This window comes from Nanorana parkeri, unplaced genomic scaffold (genome assembly GCF_000935625.1).
Source record: "Nanorana parkeri isolate BGI_ZX_2015 unplaced genomic scaffold, ASM93562v1 scaffold4, whole genome shotgun sequence".
NCBI classification, from domain to species: domain Eukaryota; kingdom Metazoa; phylum Chordata; class Amphibia; order Anura; family Dicroglossidae; genus Nanorana; species Nanorana parkeri.
The window spans coordinates 2,026,562-2,036,377 of NW_017306272.1; the positions used below are offsets into that span (position 1 = coordinate 2,026,562).

The following is a 9,816-nucleotide window of genomic DNA, read 5'->3' on the forward strand; positions in this document are numbered from 1 at the left end:
TATATATATATATATATATATATATACACACACACATATACACACAGATATATATATACACACATACACACACACTAAATAATGTACCTTGGGTTTCCCATTACTCGCCCATCTAAACAAAAACCTCACCCACTTTCATATGGCTTTTGTCGGAATGTAGCCATTGTTTTGATAAAGATGTGCAGAGCTTAGTTAAAGTGGACCTTGCACTACTATAAAACTTGTAGTGTGAAAAAGTTAGATACTATACTTACTTTTCTCCCAGCTTCCATACTGCAGAAGGGTGACAACACCATCCTTCTGACAAGATCACAGGGAATGCCGAGTACCCAAAATCTCACAAAATGACACTACATCACAGTACAAAAGTATCTCCTCACAAGATTTGGCCTACTCAGCATTCCCAGGGATCTTGCGGGAAGGATGGTGGTGTCATCCTCTCCTAGGTGCCATGGAAGCAGAGGTTAAGTAAGTATATTACCTAACTTTTTTAACCAACTGTTTTTCTAATCTTTTAATCACAATGCAGTGTTTTTGCATAGGAAGAAAAGGGACTGTGGTAAATAAGCCGACCTTGCATTTTAGGTGCAAAGGTCAGCTTTAATCCTTTCGTTGCCTGCGATATATATGCCATACATGGACAGCAGCGGGCCCCTGTAGACGGACTCCCGGCAGCTATAGCCACCAGAAGTCTGTTAACTTGTGTAAAGCTGACTGCCGGCTTTACACTGGAAGCAATTCTGGCAGCTGTAAAGCCACCTGATCACTTCCGGGGCCCATAAACTGTGCCTTCTCCCACCTCCTGACACCCCTCGACTTGCTTCCCCAGCTCCACTGCCCCACCTGCGGGCCCGGACCCAGCATCGTGGGTGTCGTTGGGTAGTAGGGGGAGGAACCACTGAACATCCATTCGCTGACTCCCCACTGAATAAAATCGACACTTCCGGTTTCTGAGCTGTCATTCTCCAGCTAGAGAAGCATCAATGAGCTGCAAAGGTGTCATTAAGAGTAATAGTGTTACCTTAAAAAGAACCTGTCATCTCCAATGTGCTATTACATAGGGTGATTGTGAGCCCCCCTACGTGATAGTTATAAAAGTAAGTAAAAAAAAAAAAGAAAAAGTAAAAAAAAAATTAAGTAAAATAAAATACATTGAAAAACACCCCAGAAATGTCCCCCCTGTCCACACACATACTAACGTATACATGCTTTGGGTGTACAAAAACAACAATTGTGCTATATGTTAGGTATCGCTGCATACACCTGAGTGAGAGCAATAATTCTAGAGCCAATATGCATGGTTAACTCTAAATTCATGAACAGTAAAGGTTTTTAAAAGCGTCACCTATGAACCATTTGTGATACCATCGTTTTTTGACGCTTCATAGGCGCATGCAATTTTTTAGCTTGGCATGTTGGGTATCTATTTATTTGGCATAGCCTCATCATTTATATGTTGGGATGGGTATTATATTGTGGTTTTGTGCATTAAATTGAACTTAAGTGTATTTTTTACTGAAAGTTTGAATTTGATAAAATAGTTGCGCTAATATCATTAATAAATAATTCTGGGGGGTTTAAATAATTGTCAGGCCTTAAATGTGGATTATAATAGGCATGCACCAATACCGTTTTTTTGACATCGAGTACCAATATATTTTTTCTGTATTTGCCGATACCGAATACCAATACCGGAAGTTCAATTAAGGAAGCCAAGCAGCGTGTAATGACTCGCCACCTGGCTTCCTGATGAGCCCGAAGCTGAAGCATGTAATAACTCACTGTCCGGCTTCCTGATTGGCCAGCCTCCCGACCAATCAGGAGGCCGGACAGCACATCATTACACGCTGCCTGTCTTCCTGATTGCCCAATAAGCTTGCTCCATGCTCCCTCATCACTGTGACGAGGGAGCATGGAGCCGGCTTCCCGGCCAATCAGGAAGCTGGACAGCGTCGCCGGGCTTCCTGATACTGGAAGCTTTACTATCGGGCTAGGCATCGGAGCATTTGGGAGAGTACGTGTACTCGGCATTGGCACTGATACCGATACTAGTATCGGTGCATCCCTAGATTATACCATGTGTGCAAAAATTAGTAAAAACAGCTTTGGCAGCAAAAGGGTTAAAGCCACGTATTATCCAAAATAGCACACCACTATGTAGCGGTTTATGGCAAGTTGATGTGAACTGCGGTCGTGTGATTTTATTTAGGCTCACGTTCCTCCTCATTGACTTCTAATATTGGTATAAACTACTGTACAGTTGCATTATCACCCCCACCATACTAACATTACCAAAACTTTTTTTATGGGGTGAATAGTGATACCACTCCCATAGCATCTGGAGAACAACAATTGCTACATGACTTTGATGTAAATGAATATTCCCCAGTACTTAGCTCAGCCAGCCAGCAAAATGGACCTAATTAGATTCTGTAGCTAACAGTTTAATAAAATCAAACAAACAAGTAGACCTATGAAAGTGAAGTCCTTGTTCCATACTGTATACCTCCAATGTTTGTATTCAAATGAATCCACAACTGAAGAGCCCGTTTTTGTGACCCCCCCTACACATATTTCCAAATCCATGCAAATGAGACCCCTGTTTTTATAAAACTATTAGATATGTTAAATAAAGGTCTTTTCAATTAAAGCATAAAACACATATGAAAAGAAATCCTGCGTATTGTGCAGTAGTCACGCTGCCTTAAACATGTGCTGATTATACCCATTAATTATTTCATCCAACGACAAATGTAATTTTTCAGCAACGAGCAGAAAATCTAAACACAATCAATGTTCATGCAGTAATTAATACATATTATTATTCTCTGCAATGTTTTAGAAGTAGAGGACTGATATCTTCCATCTGTAACTTGGAAGGCAGATATCTACCATCTGCAACAGGCTGTAAGAATAACATGGCATGGCACTAGTAAACACTTGGCAATGCATTCTGCTGGCATGGCCACGATGATTCCATGTTATTCAGAGTGTATACCATTGTGTCTGCTTGCTTATCACACGTGAGGATGTTTATGCATATGCATGCATATCGTGCCCGTTGTCACAAGTGTAATGTTAATAGTGCTACTTAAATACAACTGGACAGATTTATATTGGAGAAAAAGAAAATCTATGCTGTTATAGATAGATTCCAGCTCCTTTCCAGAGCAGATGTGAAAAATCAAAGCAACCATTGGATTGGACACTTTCCCTTTTCCCAGTTTTTTCAAAAAGTGGAATTGCAGCCAATAATTTTGTTTTGGTTTTGAACAAATTGGAGATGTGTCAGAACTTTGGTCAGATTGTTTTTGCATGATGAATAGGACAATGGGAGCAGTGAAGACATCCAGCATACCACCTCCATCACCATCTGTTTTAGAGATTCGCATATTGTTACGGGAAGGAGAACCTGTACCCTAGTTTGCAAATGTGCAAATGTACGGCAAGATCTCTTCTTGTTCTGAGAAAAGATGCAATGGGCCCTCGGATGATAGCCAGCCCCAAGGCCTGGCTGAAGAATCATTTTGTGCTAAGCCTAAGGAGCTTCTAGGCCATGAAGAAGAACCTTCCTACAGCTATAATAGATGGGCAAAGCTTGAGTTGGAACAAGAAAAAGGTGGCACCTACACATCAAGCATTTAAAGAACATGGCACTGCAGGTCACTTTATGTGAACCCCCATAGTAGGGGGATTTGATGAAATTCCTACTTGATATCAAGTCACGAGAGATAACCATTATGGAGAGCTATTTCAGAGCTGATTTTGCACCGAAATAGCCATTTGTAAAGAAATCACAGATAGTAAAGAAGGCCGGTAAACTGACCACTGCTGAGCAGCGATGGACAAAGAGCTATGTAAAAAAGGCCTGGGCTGATATGGTGCAGGTTGTTGTACAGGTTACCCTTTTAAGGAAGCTTCTATCAGCATAGGCATGATCGTCATCAAAAGTGCAGTTGTCGGTCCTGGGAACAAAATTAGCCTGAGCAGTGTGATCTTATGCAGGATATGCTGTGACTGTGCAACACTCCTAATGTGGAGCAACTGCTTGTCACAATAGAGGTTCTGGGAATAAAAACTGGGCAGTGATCTGATAGTGGAGCAAGACAGATTTAGTGGTGGCTTCAGCAAGAGAGCGCTGGTCATTAACGGCATCATCCAGTTAACGACTGTGGGGAAGAGACAATCCCACTGAGAGACTCTGGCCAGCAAACTGTGCCCACTGAATGCAGTGTATCTGGAAACTTGGTTGAAGACCACCAAATGGCCTTAGTGAAACTGAGATTTCAGAAGTGTCTTCTGCTCTGATGGGCTTTACTTTTTATGGCAGTGAGAAGAAAGGAGTAGCTGGTGATCACTATAAAACCATGAGATGTAACACCCATAGGTGGGGCAGTGAAATCCCAAGTGGCAAGGTCAAAACTCTGCAGGATTCTAACAGTTTCCATCAAGAACTAGTGCAATAGACAAATATGTTGCCATTAGTAATGTTCAAGCTCTTCACTGGAAAAAACTGTGTATTGTAGTGTATTGCCCCGTTAGTGTTTTTTACCTTCAGTTCCATTATCCACCAATTTGTATTAGACATCTATACTACTGTATCTTATGAAGAGTCATCCATTGGTAATAGGCAATAGAAGAACCTCTGCTGCCACATCTACCGGCTAGCCTATTTATAAAAGAGGGTGGTAGAAAAGGATCCTATACCTTCAAAGTGCAAGCTTCATCAGTAACTAAGTTTCTCAGTAGCACCAGGTTTCTAAGCAGCTGTCCCATTATCACCATGGTGATGACGCACTCCATTCCAAGGTAGGGATCAAGATTTTACTACCCTCCAGTATAAATATAAGGTGGATACTTCCTTAGGCCCCTTTCACACAAGTGTCATCAGTTCAGTCAAGGTTCACAGATACAAAAAAACTGATGAAAACTGAATCAGTTTACATCAGTTGCACATCCTTTGTCAGTTCAGATTACATCAGTATTTTTTGTTATTATAGTAAATTCCCATGATTCTTTGCTTTCCCCCAGCATGCATTGAGCTTGCCATGCTGTATTATGACATCAGTCCCCCAAAAAAGGATGTAACCTGAACTGATGTAAACTGATCATCAGTTTACATCAAGTTACATCAGTCCCGTTCAGTCAAAACGATGAGCTGATCCGTCTCAAATTCCTGACCTCAACTGACACTGATGTTTCCTGATGTACTTATGGTCATCAGTTTTCATCCGCACTGCCATAGAGATGCATTGTTGTCCGTTTTTCAACCTGGCAACCTGAACCCTCGTGTGAAAGGGGCCTAACTTTGAACATCAATTCTGTTTGAAAGTTTCCAAATAATTACAATAATGTCATTATAATATCAAACACACACAAAAGTTTTCAGACCTGAAACACAGCTCTTCCTTTTAAAACCCTGGCTGAGAGCACAACTTGTAACCTCCATCCATAATAGGAAAGATTTATATTGAAATAAAAAAAAAGAGCAAAATGCAGTACCCAAGAGCAGCGAAAGCCAATCATGTTATGAATTTACTGAGCCAGTGTAATCCTAGACTTAGTGAAGAATCAACACAGCTCATAGCATTGATGTTAAGCAATTGTCTTTTTTTAACCCCTTCGTGACGGGAGACGTACACTGTACGTCCAGCCACAAAGGGACCAAATGACTTGTCACGTACACTGTACGTGACGAGTTATTTGCTTCTTTAGAGGGCTGTTAAAAGCTGAGAATCAGCTTTTAACATTCATTAATAGATGCCCTTACTACAGAGGCATTCATTAATGAAAGGGTTAACCTTTTTCAGACACCCGATACCTTAATATCGGGTGTCTGAGAGTCAAAGCAAAGCGGACACACATGCCGGCTTTTGCCGGAATTCTGACAGCTCGTATAGATCGAGAGAGATATCTCTCTCAAGCTATACTGGCTTTTTTTTCTTTTTTTCTTTCATGAATAGATACATAATGTGTCTATTCCTACAATGTATCTATTCCTGGAAGAAGAATGTTTGAGTTTGCTGATCGTTGTTGCAACAATCAGAAAACCTTTAGTGACAGCTGAATCCTGAACTGCTGCAGGATCAGTGTCACTAACTTATTATCGGCTGTTCTGAAGTTTGAAGCAGCCTGATAATAACCAAAAATGTATTAATTTATCAAGCAGTAACAGTGAGATTAATTCACAATGACTGTTTGATATAATTAAATAAATAAAATACAATTTTTAAGTTTAAAAAAAAGTGAAAAGTGTAAAAAAAAAAAAATTTGTGAAAAGTGTAAAAAAAAAATGTGTAAAAATAAAATAAAATAAGGGACAAATAAATGAATGTATTTATTGCATTTTTTTAGCTGTGCTGGTTTTGTAAAAAAAAACTACAAATCAAAACTGGGAAAAAAGTGTTTTTTTTAACGTTTTTTTTCTCTTTTTTTATATTTTATTTGTCCTAAGTGAGGCGTTAGACACACATATGTGATATAAATATGTAGCCCTATCTGTCCTCTAAAAAACAATATATAATATGTGTGGGTGCACTTTGTAAGAAAGTATATTACTGACGTGGAAGAATCACACAGCAAAAATGTCAAAAGTGTGTCAGTCATTTACGAACAGAAACTAAAAACAAGCTCAGTCATGAAGGGGTTAAAGCTAGTGTTAATAGGAAACAGTACTTTTACACAGTTAAAGGGAGAGCTTTGGTTTTCAGCTACTCAAGAAACAGCCCATTCCCGGCTACTTAACCCTTTTGCTGCCAGAGCCGCTTTTGCATTTTTTTGCACACATGTTAAAATGTACATAGGGGGAATTTATCAAAACGGGAACAGACAAAATCTGGAGCAGTTGTGTATAGTAACCAATCAGCTTCTCTCTTCAGTTTGCAGAGCTGCTCCAGATTTTGTCTGCTTCAGTTTTGATAAATTCCCCCCCATAGTGTTGTATTGTGAGATGTAGCTTCCAATGGTAGCGCATTAAGGACGCATCCACTCGCTTATGACTTCTTTCTTGCCCACTTTTATTAAATGAAGGTTCACAAAATAATGTGATCACCCTCGCAGGGGTTTTCAAACACAAAGTACAGTTTTCTTTCTTCATCCAAAATAGCACTTTCAAAGTCCACCGACTTTAGGTTGTCCAATTACCAAACTCTTTTCACCACACAGGTGACACACTCCTCAGTCCACCAGCCACAGACTGGTCCCAGGGTGGAGCCCTCCTGACTCCTGCAGAGACCTCCTCTGTCACCCAGGTGGAGCACTGAACCTGACCCAGCATCCTCATCATAAGGGCTGTGCACAGGTGGCCCATCATTTGGTGCTGGTCACCACTAAAGCCCGGGCCCAGGTATGGAGATTTCTTCCCTCCCAGTTCTCTTAGAAATCTCCAAGTTCCAGCATCCCAGTTATAATTTAGAAAACCCGGAAAGAATTGCAAAGCCAGCTCTTTCCTGGTAAAATTATTTCCATCCTGGAACTGTTCAGCCCCTCTGGCTGAGAGTCCTGGGTGACCCTTTTGCCACTCTACATAGTGGCATTGCCACGCACTGCCACAGTACATTTAGGACTAAAAATTGATTAGTGCCCTCCAAATTTATAGATTTTCATTTTTATATACAGAGACTCTGTAAAACAAAATGGTGGCAGATGCAATTTTTTTATGTCACACAATATTAGCACAACAGTTTATCAACCCAAAATGTATTTTATTAACTTTAATTTTTTTAAACTTTTTTTTAAACTTAACTTTGTTCCTATCACATAGGGTGCATATAGCCTTTATGTGATAGCATATTGCTGGGGATAGCTCCTCTTTAAAGGCCGCTTCACACATCTCCAGTGCGTTCCGTCACGGTTAGTAGCCGGAACACACTGGATCACATAGTGGAAGCCTCCCTGCGTTCTGGTGCGGGAGGGGAGGCGTGATGGTGCCATTCAAGTCAATGGCACCGCAGACACACACCCCTGTCCCCAGTGCGATCGCCCGCACCAGAACGCGGGGCACAGCAATGCCTGCGTTCCGGTCCAGTGCGATCACAAAAAAACGGTACATGCGCTGTGCCATGCGTTCTGGTGCAGGAGATAGCACTGCGGGCGGGGCCTGTCTGTTGTGCCATTGACTTGAATGGCACTACTGTGCCCCCTTCCGCCCCAGGACGCAGGGCGGCTTCCACTATGCAATCCAATTCATCCCGGCCACTAACCGTGTCGGAACGCACTGGAGATGGTGTGAACCAGCCCTAAGCCCAATTAAGTTGTGAAGTTGATCAAGCACAGATCAGGCTTGATCAGCTTATCTCGCAGCCACAGCAGCTGGGAAATGACAGCTTCCAGGTTCATTCAGCAGAGGGGAATCAGCAAACAAACTCCCTGCCAATGGCAATGGAGAAAAAAAAAACACACCTGCACTTTTTTCTTTTTAATGCAGTGCACAACACAAGGCATGTTCATTATGGTAAAATGCAGTGCGGGTCCACAATTGAATGGCATCACAACACACCACACCACATTAAAGTAATGCCCATGTCTGAATAAGGCCTAAAGGCTAACTCTAATTTCAAATAACCTTAATCTTAATGACCTCCTTCCCCATGCTAACTAAATTCCCCTGTATTTACCTTAGATCAGAGGGCGATTCTGTCCAGGAGCCAACACCGAATTAGGTGGAGTTCATTCAGGCTCCATTCACACATAGCGGTAGCGTTTTCCACGAGGAACGAAAACCACGCAAAGGTTAACAAATGCACAGATTCAGCATGTTTGCAGCTATTACTGGAGCCGGAACGTGCGGAATCCGCCCATAAAATCAGGCATGGACTATTTTGCGGAACGTGCGGTTTTGTACCGCGCGCCCGCCGCAATAGTCTGAACAATGCACATTGCAATGCATTGTTTTTTTTATATTTAGTATGGTTCCGCGTGTATTCGGCCAAATGAAACCCGCTCATGTGTGAATGGAGCCCCAGAGACACCTCTATGCCGGATTAAAAGTTGACAGGCCTATGAAGAACCCAGTCCCTTCGGCACTCTGCCCTCTGAAATTGCATCTCCGTCACCCAGCGCCCCTACCACTGCCTGCATGCAATCTCTACATTAGGCTGAAAATAAGGGGGGAACTAAAACCCTATTTTACTTCCTGTATTCCTTATTTAATATAAGCGACGAATGATCTGCGTACCATCATCAAAATACTTTGAAAAAAGTTAATAATCACATCTCATACGCTGTTATTTTTTACTCTGGCACCACCCATGCTGGGATGTATCTCTACTGTTTTACCTGTGTATGAATCCAGTGAGCAGGCGGATGCAAGTTATATTTCACTGCCAGCTCCAGTACCCCTTCTTTTTCCAGAAGTCCTGGACTGGAGCAAATGGAGAAACCCCCAACTTTAGGAACTCCAGGAATAAAGAAATCTACCCTGTAAAAAAAGAAAAACAATTTTCCTGTGTTTAAATATCAAGCTATACACCAGATACTGCTACATTCCTACTGCAAACAGCAACCACAAGCTTTCAGAACAAACTGATTCTGCTACTCAGAAACTATTGCAACTGTGTTTAAGTCAAAAAATCTTCTCCATTTCCCTTTTCAGTTTCTTAATTTCTATGTTCCATTCTATAATTTATTTAGACTGCTTTTTTTGGATAAAACAAATGTCCCTTATCATATCTTGTCAAATAACTGTGTAAATGAACCTGTCTTGTTCAGAACTACAGATATGGTTCTTAGAACACTTGGCCTGCATATTGACAGTCTTGGAATCAGGACTATTAAACATGAGGATACTAGTAGTTATATAGATTTACAAGCTGGAGT

General features: G+C 41.3%; 1 protein-coding gene across 1 annotated transcript in view; it reads right to left on the reverse strand.

The window, feature by feature from the left end:
* Positions 1–9,816, reverse strand: part of OXNAD1 (oxidoreductase NAD binding domain containing 1) — a 56,965-nt gene that overhangs the window by 23,103 nt on the left and 24,046 nt on the right. The window lies entirely within an intron of this gene.